Below are 12,694 nucleotides of genomic sequence, written 5' to 3'. Positions count from 1 at the left end.
TGATTAAAATTTAAAAAGCGAATAAAACAACATCCAACGCCCAGTGGCGGCGGAACCGGGGGGGGGGGCTTGGGGGGGCTCAGCCCTCAATGAAAAAGTTGAGGGGGCAAATGCATGATAAGCCCCCCCCCCCAATATTTACCAAGGTTCCGAAAAGTGCATCTGCCCATTTTTCAATGCATACTTGTCGCCCTGTCCGATGCACACGTATACTATATAGGTGTAATAATTTTAGTAATTCCTGGGGGACCCTCGGCCCGTCCCCTGGCTATAGACCACATTGTCACCCCAACCGCGTCTTCACGCCCCGTGAAAAGTGGAAGAAGTTAGTGTGAGTACCGATAAGCGTAACACAACTTTGTCTTAGGCCAATGACTTGCCTCATTTCAGCCAGTTCTCCAACATCCCCTTACTTAGTGGCGGAGCGTTCATATATACAGTCAGGGGCGGATGCCCCCCGCCCCCTGACGGACTCAAATGGACTGCTGGTGCCCTTTTCAGCTCTTCACTACTTTTTTACTTATTCGCGATTATTGACTATTTTATTGCGCTCTAATATACCTATTGACATTTGTCATATTCTGTTGGTGTAATTTTCCGACAAAATGGCGACGACACCTATTTATTCTCCGTTTATCTGCAAGTTAGTAAGGCCCGAAAGGGTGATTTCCTGCAATCTAGGGAGTGTCTTTACTCAAATTTTTTTTGACCGCTCCGCGCCAACCTGTGGTGGCGCTCCGCTTAGATAGTGTCGAAAGCTCCCGTACAGTCTATTCTTGCCCCCCGCCCGACCAATACCCCTAGCTCCGCCACTGCCCTTACTACACTCAAAAACGTCTTTGCGAGTACACTTCGAGTAATAGCTACTCTCTTAAAACACAATCGAATATACAAATTACAATGTTTTTACCGTAGACTTTCGTGCAATCTGAGAAATTGCAGGCTTGAGACCCATATTCTAGGGGTAGGTATTCGAAGCATAAAACACTCGGGAAGTGCCGTTTCCGGCCATCTGGGGGGTTGAAAAAACCCAAAATTTTCTTGTACGCTCCGCGCCAACCGATGGTGGCGCTCCGCTTAGATAGTGTCCACACATTAGCCCCCCCCCCCCCCAATAATTTTTCCGTTCCGCCGCGCCTGCCAACGCCAACACAAGCTACACTGTACATAGTCTCAATTTTTTTATGATTATTTTAGTCAATAGTTGGGTGCCAATATCACAGGTGAATACAGTAAAAAAAGTCCTCTTTTGTACAATCTCCACCTACATAAATAATAATGTAACAAGCCGACAGTTGGATTTGAGAAAGCATAAATAACGTCTTAGAAGATATATATATATATATATATATATATATATATATATATATATATATATATATATATAATAATAATAAAAAGTAAGATTTAGCAACAGCTGACATGTACTTTAATACTCTACTTGGTTTAATTTCACGATTCTTCGAAAATTTCATGAAAGTTTACACTGAATAAAAAGTCGCACCATAAAACCATTTTATCGCAGAGATCACTTGTGTAATACAATAACAGAGATATATCAATCGTATACAAACATGCAACAAAGCAAAGATAAATGAAAGAATAGGATGATAAGAGAAGTTCAGAGTCGTCAGTGTGTTTACTTATGAATCTTCTTAGCAATCAATAAACGATGTTTTATAGAGATTCAAAATGATGCATGAGTGATTGTTAAAACTTATTAAAAATATGATATGCGATCACTCATCCGTTGACAATATAACCGTTATATCATTAAAGATATAGGTCAGGGTAAAGACAAAATCACACCTGCATATAGTACACTGAGAGGGTGAAATGAAAAGCTGTATTTTGAGCTGTATAGGGTTAAGATGATTTTGTTTTATTCTGACCAAGTCTCAGTTTAGTTGCACATAAGTTGTTAACCCATAATATCTGACTAAGTAATCGATATGGTTGTCACGTCACCGCTGAATCGATCACAGTAAAAGCAACACAGCATCGTACAACCGATCACATCACAGTACAAGCAGCACAGCATCGTACAACCGATCACATCACAGTACAAGCAACACAGCATCGTACAACCGATCACATCACCGAAACGACGACCACAACACCATGCAATCGATCACACAACTGTAAAATCGATCACATCACAGTAGAATCGATCACATCACAGTACAGTCGATCACATCACAGTACAGTCAATCACATCACAGTACAGTCGATCACATCACAGTACAATCGACCACAACACCATACAATCGATCACATCACAGTAAAATCGATCACATCATATTTCAATCGACCACAACACAGTACAGTCGATCACATCACAGTACAGTCGACCACAACACCATACAATCGATCACAACACAGTATAGTCGATCACATCACAGTACAGTCGATCACATCACAGTACAGTCGATCACATCACAGTATAGTCGATCACATCACAGTATATATCAATCAAATCACCATACAACCAATCACAACACTATACAATCGATCACATCACAGTACAATCGATCACATCACAGCACAATCGATCACATCACAGTACAATCGATCACATCACAGCACAATCGATCACATCACAGTACAATCGATCACATCACATCACGATCACATCACAGTGCAGTCGATCACTTCACAGTACAGTCGATCACAACACCATGCAATCGATCACATCACCGTAGAATCGATCACATCACCATACAATCGATCGCATTGCCGTGTGTGTGTGTGTGAAGGTCTGCATATCCATTTTAATCTGTCAATGAAATGGATTCCGCTTTAACTTTTCACTTTTTTTTTGTATGAAAGCCCGTTCTGTTTTAAGAGTGTATTTAAATATTATTATTATTATAATTTTGTTTATGATAGGCCTATATAGTTGGAGCATTAAACCCCGTTGAACCGAGATTGATTAATATGACATTTACTTACGGGGTTTTATTAATCATGAGTTTGTAAGGCTTAATATATATTCTATTTGAAAATTGGATTTCTTTTTAATATCGTCTACCATGTTCAAAACGTGATATATGTGCTATTATCAGAAGCAATTACCGCATCGCTGAGAATTAATATTCTCTTTATGATAACGAGAGCTTTTTCTTTCTGATTTTGAACAAAATAATATATAACAATATAATATGAAAATATGTCACTGTTATGTAAAGTATCTTTATAATTTGAACGTTTGTTGCAAAGATAACATGTTTTGTTGAACATCCCTCAGAATATTGTAGTTTTGATTTCTGTTTTTTTTTTTATGATAACAAAAATTATATAAGAATATATAAGTGGGTTAGTGGGAATAAAATTACTGTTCGGTGGATATTGACAATTATATTTCTTGATGGAATACCATTTTTAATGTACTTTGTGTGTGACTGTCACAATGATTTTCTGGTCTTTATAGCCTAACATGATTGGATGTGAAGGCGAAGTCACTCCATGAAGTAGCACCTTTCAGTAAATTCCCCTGCATTAACAGATCATTGAATGTTGTCTTGATGACCTTAACTGCATCTTTATTGAAGAATTCCAGCACTTAGCCAACACGGAGGATCTATAGAAAAGTTTGTTCAATCCAGGATTTGCAGTTTATAAGATTGACAGTATAGCTGTGATGTGTAATAATTCAGTCTAAATGACCGACTGTTCAGTCTGATATCAGTCTAATAGACTGAAAGTATTCAATCTTATTAAGACTGGTGCTGCAATAAATCAGTCTAAACTGCTGACTGTTCAGTCTAAAGTGGTTTGATTTTCAGTCTATTAGACTGAAGAGTATTTAGTCTAATTAAGACTGACCTTCAGTCTTTACATTTCAGACTGGAATTCAGTCTAAGTAGTCTGATCCCTTATCCCATCCATCATTAGACTGAAATTTCAGTCGATTAGACTGAAATTTCAGTCTCTCATTTTAAGAGAGCATCATTGGTAGTAGATACTTCCGATTCCTCTGCTGTCGTAGGGTATGAAATGGGGTCAACCGGAACCGAGGTACCTCCATTGCTTGAACCAGATCCACTGGAAACTAATTTATGTAATTACATGGAAGGAAGCAGAGACGGAATTAGTACTCCAAATATTCGTTACTTGATCCCCTGTCTTCACCAAACATGTTCTATGATGGGGTACCACGGTCTCAAATTCATAATTACAGTATAAAATCACATAATACTTCAGGCATATGGCTATAGTCCTACAACAGGTAGTATGACATCAAAACAGCAAAAGTTAGAAGTGTTGTACAATGCCAAGGGAGGAATCAAATGCAAGGTATTTGGGGCGGTGTTCATCTCAACGGACCAGAGCCGTATATCTACGACTCTGCAACGGTTTCGTACTTACAGATAAAGTTGGTAACATTTTTCTATGCTTTGCTTTCTTTGGGAATACGGAGCGTTTGCGCAAAGGTAACATTGACTTATGATCAACTCAATGAAGGAGAAATCCACATTTCTCGTTTCAATTTCAAATCAGTTTCTCATATTCCTGAATACCCCCCCCCCACCTCCTCCCTCCACCGCCTTAGTAACAAAGTTGAGACCAGGCGGAAAGGAAACAAAGACCATAAGTGAGGTTAATCAGGAATGATTGTTTTTGAAGAACTATTAGCGTGCCAATTTGGTGAGTTCATGCCATGCGTTTCATAATGCACCTCACATCAAACAATAACAAACATATTGATACCATATCCGTTTTTCGAGTCATCAACTTATTACCAATAAATTCAAACCAATACACACATGCTAAGAGACTTGATTGAGGTATATACACCATGTGGTCAGGTACAATAATATGAATGAGGCTTGACCACTTGTATTGTGAATGACTCGAGGAACTTAACAGGATTATGTTCATTGATTGCTAGATTGTGACTTAATGTTTCTACGTATTAAATGTGGTATAAAATTACAAAGAGGAATAGACTCAATACCCTTAGATTTGGCAGACTTTGCAACCCTGTAAATTATCTGGCAATGGACACTAACTCTACTTGCTGAGCTTTTCTGTAAGTGAATAATTTAATATTTAGTTATTAACTTCAAGATGTGTCTACATTTTGAGGAAAACATCTTATTCAGTGTCTCAATCTCTGTGAAGCTTTGATTAAAATTTAAAAAGCGAATAAAACAACATCCAACGCCCAGTGGCGGCGGAACCGGGGGGGGGGGGCTTGGGGGGGCTCAGCCCTCAATGAAAAAGTTGAGGGGGCAAATGCATGATAAGCCCCCCCCCCCCCAATATTTACCAAGGTTCCGAAAAGTGCATCTGCCCATTTTTCAATGCATACTTGTCGCCCTGTCCGATGCACAGGTATACTATATAGGTGTAATAATTTTAGTAATTCCTGGGGGACCCTCGGCCCGTCCCCTGGCTATAGACCACATTGTCACCCCAACCGCGTCTTCACGCCCCGTGAAAAGTGGAAGAAGTTAGTGTGAGTACCGATAAGCGTAACACAACTTTGTCTTAGGCCAATGACTTGCCTCATTTCAGCCAGTTCTCCAACATCCCCTTACTTAGTGGCGGAGCGTTCATATATACAGTCAGGGGCGGATGCCCCCCGCCCCCTGACGGACTCAAATGGACTGCTGGTGCCCTTTTCAGCTCTTCACTACTTTTTTACTTATTCGCGATTATTGACTATTTTATTGCGCTCTAATATACCTATTGACATTTGTCATATTCTGTTGGTGTAATTTTCCGACAAAATGGCGACGACACCTATTTATTCTCCGTTTATCTGCAAGTTAGTAAGGCCCGAAAGGGTGATTTCCTGCAATCTAGGGAGTGTCTTTACTCAAATTTTTTTTGACCGCTCCGCGCCAACCTGTGGTGGCGCTCCGCTTAGATAGTGTCGAAAGCTCCCGTACAGTCTATTCTTGCCCCCCGCCCGACCAATACCCCTAGCTCCGCCACTGCCCTTACTACACTCAAAAACGTCTTTGCGAGTACACTTCGAGTAATAGCTACTCTCTTAAAACACAATCGAATATACAAATTACAATGTTTTTACCGTAGACTTTCGTGCAATCTGAGAAATTGCAGGCTTGAGACCCATATTCTAGGGGTAGGTATTCGAAGCATAAAACACTCGGGAAGTGCCGTTTCCGGCCATCTGGGGGGTTGAAAAAACCCAAAATTTTCTTGTACGCTCCGCGCCAACCGATGGTGGCGCTCCGCTTAGATAGTGTCCACACATTAGCCCCCCCCCCCCCCAATAATTTTTCCGTTCCGCCGCGCCTGCCAACGCCAACACAAGCTACACTGTACATAGTCTCAATTTTTTTATGATTATTTTAGTCAATAGTTGGGTGCCAATATCACAGGTGAATACAGTAAAAAAAGTCCTCTTTTGTACAATCTCCACCTACATAAATAATAATGTAACAAGCCGACAGTTGGATTTGAGAAAGCATAAATAACGTCTTAGAAGATATATATATATATATATATATATATATATATATATATATATATATATATATATATATATAATAATAATAAAAAGTAAGATTTAGCAACAGCTGACATGTACTTTAATACTCTACTTGGTTTAATTTCACGATTCTTCGAAAATTTCATGAAAGTTTACACTGAATAAAAAGTCGCACCATAAAACCATTTTATCGCAGAGATCACTTGTGTAATACAATAACAGAGATATATCAATCGTATACAAACATGCAACAAAGCAAAGATAAATGAAAGAATAGGATGATAAGAGAAGTTCAGAGTCGTCAGTGTGTTTACTTATGAATCTTCTTAGCAATCAATAAACGATGTTTTATAGAGATTCAAAATGATGCATGAGTGATTGTTAAAACTTATTAAAAATATGATATGCGATCACTCATCCGTTGACAATATAACCGTTATATCATTAAAGATATAGGTCAGGGTAAAGACAAAATCACACCTGCATATAGTACACTGAGAGGGTGAAATGAAAAGCTGTATTTTGAGCTGTATAGGGTTAAGATGATTTTGTTTTATTCTGACCAAGTCTCAGTTTAGTTGCACATAAGTTGTTAACCCATAATATCTGACTAAGTAATCGATATGGTTGTCACGTCACCGCTGAATCGATCACAGTAAAAGCAACACAGCATCGTACAACCGATCACATCACAGTACAAGCAGCACAGCATCGTACAACCGATCACATCACAGTACAAGCAACACAGCATCGTACAACCGATCACATCACCGAAACGACGACCACAACACCATGCAATCGATCACACAACTGTAAAATCGATCACATCACAGTAGAATCGATCACATCACAGTACAGTCGATCACATCACAGTACAGTCAATCACATCACAGTACAGTCGATCACATCACAGTACAATCGACCACAACACCATACAATCGATCACATCACAGTAAAATCGATCACATCATATTTCAATCGACCACAACACAGTACAGTCGATCACATCACAGTACAGTCGACCACAACACCATACAATCGATCACAACACAGTATAGTCGATCACATCACAGTACAGTCGATCACATCACAGTACAGTCGATCACATCACAGTATAGTCGATCACATCACAGTATATATCAATCAAATCACCATACAACCAATCACAACACTATACAATCGATCACATCACAGTACAATCGATCACATCACAGCACAATCGATCACATCACAGTACAATCGATCACATCACAGCACAATCGATCACATCACAGTACAATCGATCACATCACAGCACAATCGATCACATCACAGTACAATCGATCACATCACATCACGATCACATCACAGTGCAGTCGATCACTTCACAGTACAGTCGATCACAACACCATGCAATCGATCACATCACCGTAGAATCGATCACATCACCATACAATCGATCGCATTGCCGTGTGTGTGTGTGTGAAGGTCTGCATATCCATTTTAATCTGTCAATGAAATGGATTCCGCTTTAACTTTTCACTTTTTTTTTGTATGAAAGCCCGTTCTGTTTTAAGAGTGTATTTAAATATTATTATTATTATAATTTTGTTTATGATAGGCCTATATAGTTGGAGCATTAAACCCCGTTGAACCGAGATTGATTAATATGACATTTACTTACGGGGTTTTATTAATCATGAGTTTGTAAGGCTTAATATATATTCTATTTGAAAATTGGATTTCTTTTTAATATCGTCTACCATGTTCAAAACGTGATATATGTGCTATTATCAGAAGCAATTACCGCATCGCTGAGAATTAATATTCTCTTTATGATAACGAGAGCTTTTTCTTTCTGATTTTGAACAAAATAATATATAACAATATAATATGAAAATATGTCACTGTTATGTAAAGTATCTTTATAATTTGAACGTTTGTTGCAAAGATAACATGTTTTGTTGAACATCCCTCAGAATATTGTAGTTTTGATTTCTGTTTTTTTTTTATGATAACAAAAATTATATAAGAATATATAAGTGGGTTAGTGGGAATAAAATTACTGTTCGGTGGATATTGACAATTATATTTCTTGATGGAATACCATTTTTAATGTACTTTGTGTGTGACTGTCACAATGATTTTCTGGTCTTTATAGCCTAACATGATTGGATGTGAAGGCGAAGTCACTCCATGAAGTAGCACCTTTCAGTAAATTCCCCTGCATTAACAGATCATTGAATGTTGTCTTGATGACCTTAACTGCATCTTTATTGAAGAATTCCAGCACTTAGCCAACACGGAGGATCTATAGAAAAGTTTGTTCAATCCAGGATTTGCAGTTTATAAGATTGACAGTATAGCTGTGATGTGTAATAATTCAGTCTAAATGACCGACTGTTCAGTCTGATATCAGTCTAATAGACTGAAAGTATTCAATCTTATTAAGACTGGTGCTGCAATAAATCAGTCTAAACTGCTGACTGTTCAGTCTAAAGTGGTTTGATTTTCAGTCTATTAGACTGAAGAGTATTTAGTCTAATTAAGACTGACCTTCAGTCTTTACATTTCAGACTGGAATTCAGTCTAAGTAGTCTGATCCCTTATCCCATCCATCATTAGACTGAAATTTCAGTCGATTAGACTGAAATTTCAGTCTCTCATTTTAAGAGAGCATCATTGGTAGTAGATACTTCCGATTCCTCTGCTGTCGTAGGGTATGAAATGGGGTCAACCGGAACCGAGGTACCTCCATTGCTTGAACCAGATCCACTGGAAACTAATTTATGTAATTACATGGAAGGAAGCAGAGACGGAATTAGTACTCCAAATATTCGTTACTTGATCCCCTGTCTTCACCAAACATGTTCTATGATGGGGTACCACGGTCTCAAATTCATAATTACAGTATAAAATCACATAATACTTCAGGCATATGGCTATAGTCCTACAACAGGTAGTATGACATCAAAACAGCAAAAGTTAGAAGTGTTGTACAATGCCAAGGGAGGAATCAAATGCAAGGTATTTGGGGCGGTGTTCATCTCAACGGACCAGAGCCGTATATCTACGACTCTGCAACGGTTTCGTACTTACAGATAAAGTTGGTAACATTTTTCTATGCTCTGCTTTCTTTGGGAATACGGAGCGTTTGCGCAAAGGTAACATTGACTTATGATCAACTCAATGAAGGAGAAATCCACATTTCTCGTTTCAATTTCAAATCAGTTTCTCATATTCCTGAATACCCCCCCCCCCCACCTCCTCCCTCCACCGCCTTAGTAACAAAGTTGAGACCAGGCGGAAAGGAAACAAAGACCATAAGTGAGGTTAATCAGGAATGATTGTTTTTGAAGAACTATTAGCGTGCCAATTTGGTGAGTTCATGCCATGCGTTTCATAATGCACCTCACATCAAACAATAACAAACATATTGATACCATATCCGTTTTTCGAGTCATCAACTTATTACCAATAAATTCAAACCAATACACACATGCTAAGAGACTTGATTGAGGTATATACACCATGTGGTCAGGTACAATAATATGAATGAGGCTTGACCACTTGTATTGTGAATGACTCGAGGAACTTAACAGGATTATGTTCATTGATTGCTAGATTGTGACTTAATGTTTCTACGTATTAAATGTGGTATAAAATTACAAAGAGGAATAGACTCAATACCCTTAGATTTGGCAGACTTTGCAACCCTGTAAATTATCTGGCAATGGACACTAACTCTACTTGCTGAGCTTTTCTGTAAGTGAATAATTTAATATTTAGTTATTAACTTCAAGATGTGTCTACATTTTGAGGAAAACATCTTATTCAGTGTCTCAATCTCTGTGAAGCTTTGATTAAAATTTAAAAAGCGAATAAAACAACATCCAACGCCCAGTGGCGGCGGAACCGGGGGGGGGCTTGGGGGGCTTGGGGGGGCTCAGCCCTCAATGAAAAAGTTGAGGGGGCAAATGCATGATAAGCCCCCCCCCCCCCCAATATTTACCAAGGTTCCGAAAAGTGCATCTGCCCATTTTTCAATGCATACTTGTCGCCCTGTCCGATGCACACGTATACTATATAGGTGTAATAATTTTAGTAATTCCTGGGGGACCCTCGGCCCGTCCCCTGGCTATAGACCACATTGTCACCCCAACCGCGTCTTCACGCCCCGTGAAAAGTGGAAGAAGTTAGTGTGAGTACCGATAAGCGTAACACAACTTTGTCTTAGGCCAATGACTTGCCTCATTTCAGCCAGTTCTCCAACATCCCCTTACTTAGTGGCGGAGCGTTCATATATACAGTCAGGGGCGGATGCCCCCCGCCCCCTGACGGACTCAAATGGACTGCTGGTGCCCTTTTCAGCTCTTCACTACTTTTTTACTTATTCGCGATTATTGACTATTTTATTGCGCTCTAATATACCTATTGACATTTGTCATATTCTGTTGGTGTAATTTTCCGACAAAATGGCGACGACACCTATTTATTCTCCGTTTATCTGCAAGTTAGTAAGGCCCGAAAGGGTGATTTCCTGCAATCTAGGGAGTGTCTTTACTCAAATTTTTTTTGACCGCTCCGCGCCAACCTGTGGTGGCGCTCCGCTTAGATAGTGTCGAAAGCTCCCGTACAGTCTATTCTTGCCCCCCGCCCGACCAATACCCCTAGCTCCGCCACTGCCCTTACTACACTCAAAAACGTCTTTGCGAGTACACTTCGAGTAATAGCTACTCTCTTAAAACACAATCGAATATACAAATTACAATGTTTTTACCGTAGACTTTCGTGCAATCTGAGAAATTGCAGGCTTGAGACCCATATTCTAGGGGTAGGTATTCGAAGCATAAAACACTCGGGAAGTGCCGTTTCCGGCCATCTGGGGGGTTGAAAAAACCCAAAATTTTCTTGTACGCTCCGCGCCAACCGATGGTGGCGCTCCGCTTAGATAGTGTCCACACATTAGCCCCCCCCCCCCAATAATTTTTCCGTTCCGCCGCGCCTGCCAACGCCAACACAAGCTACACTGTACATAGTCTCAATTTTTTTATGATTATTTTAGTCAATAGTTGGGTGCCAATATCACAGGTGAATACAGTAAAAAAAGTCCTCTTTTGTACAATCTCCACCTACATAAATAATAATGTAACAAGCCGACAGTTGGATTTGAGAAAGCATAAATAACGTCTTAGAAGATATATATATATATATATATATATATATATATATATATATATAATAATAATAAAAAGTAAGATTTAGCAACAGCTGACATGTACTTTAATACTCTACTTGGTTTAATTTCACGATTCTTCGAAAATTTCATGAAAGTTTACACTGAATAAAATGTCGCACCATAAAACCATTTTATCGCAGAGATCACTTGTGTAATACAATAACAGAGATATATCAATCGTATACAAACATGCAACAAAGCAAAGATAAATGAAAGAATAGGATGATAAGAGAAGTTCAGAGTCGTCAGTGTGTTTACTTATGAATCTTCTTAGCAATCAATAAACGATGTTTTATAGAGATTCAAAATGATGCATGAGTGATTGTTAAAACTTATTAAAAATATGATATGCGATCACTCATCCGTTGACAATATAACCGTTATATCATTAAAGATATAGGTCAGGGTAAAGACAAAATCACACCTGCATATAGTACACTGAGAGGGTGAAATGAAAAGCTGTATTTTGAGCTGTATAGGGTTAAGATGATTTTGTTTTATTCTGACCAAGTCTCAGTTTAGTTGCACATAAGTTGTTAACCCATAATATCTGACTAAGTAATCGATATGGTTGTCACGTCACCGCTGAATCGATCACAGTAAAAGCAACACAGCATCGTACAACCGATCACATCACAGTACAAGCAGCACAGCATCGTACAACCGATCACATCACAGTACAAGCAACACAGCATCGTACAACCGATCACATCACCGAAACGACGACCACAACACCATGCAATCGATCACACAACTGTAAAATCGATCACATCACAGTAGAATCGATCACATCACAGTACAGTCGATCACATCACACACTGTAAACATAATCTAGTCAAGATGACTAGAGTACATTAGTCCAGACAATGCTTCTATCGACCAATTAATTCTAGTCACTTGACTAACTTTTGGTCCAGTGACCAAATAGTTCTGGTCATATGACTAAGTAAACCTGGTCACATGACCAGTTTTTACTAGTCATTCAATTATGCCTCTATCGACCAGGCTTTAGT

At 39.0% G+C, this 12,694-nt stretch overlaps 1 protein-coding gene across 1 annotated transcript in view; it reads right to left on the bottom strand.

Annotated features, from left to right (window-relative positions):
• Positions 1-12,694, bottom strand: part of LOC139973134 (ficolin-1-A-like) — a 51,276-nt gene that overhangs the window by 15,649 nt on the left and 22,933 nt on the right. The gene's annotated exons all lie outside the window — the stretch shown is intronic.

The sequence above is a fragment of the Apostichopus japonicus genome, chromosome 9, assembly GCF_037975245.1.
Source record: "Apostichopus japonicus isolate 1M-3 chromosome 9, ASM3797524v1, whole genome shotgun sequence".
NCBI classification, from domain to species: Eukaryota; Metazoa; Echinodermata; class Holothuroidea; order Aspidochirotida; family Stichopodidae; genus Apostichopus; species Apostichopus japonicus.
Note: the sequence above shows the minus strand (reverse complement) of the source record. Positions and strands in the feature narration are given on the sequence as shown.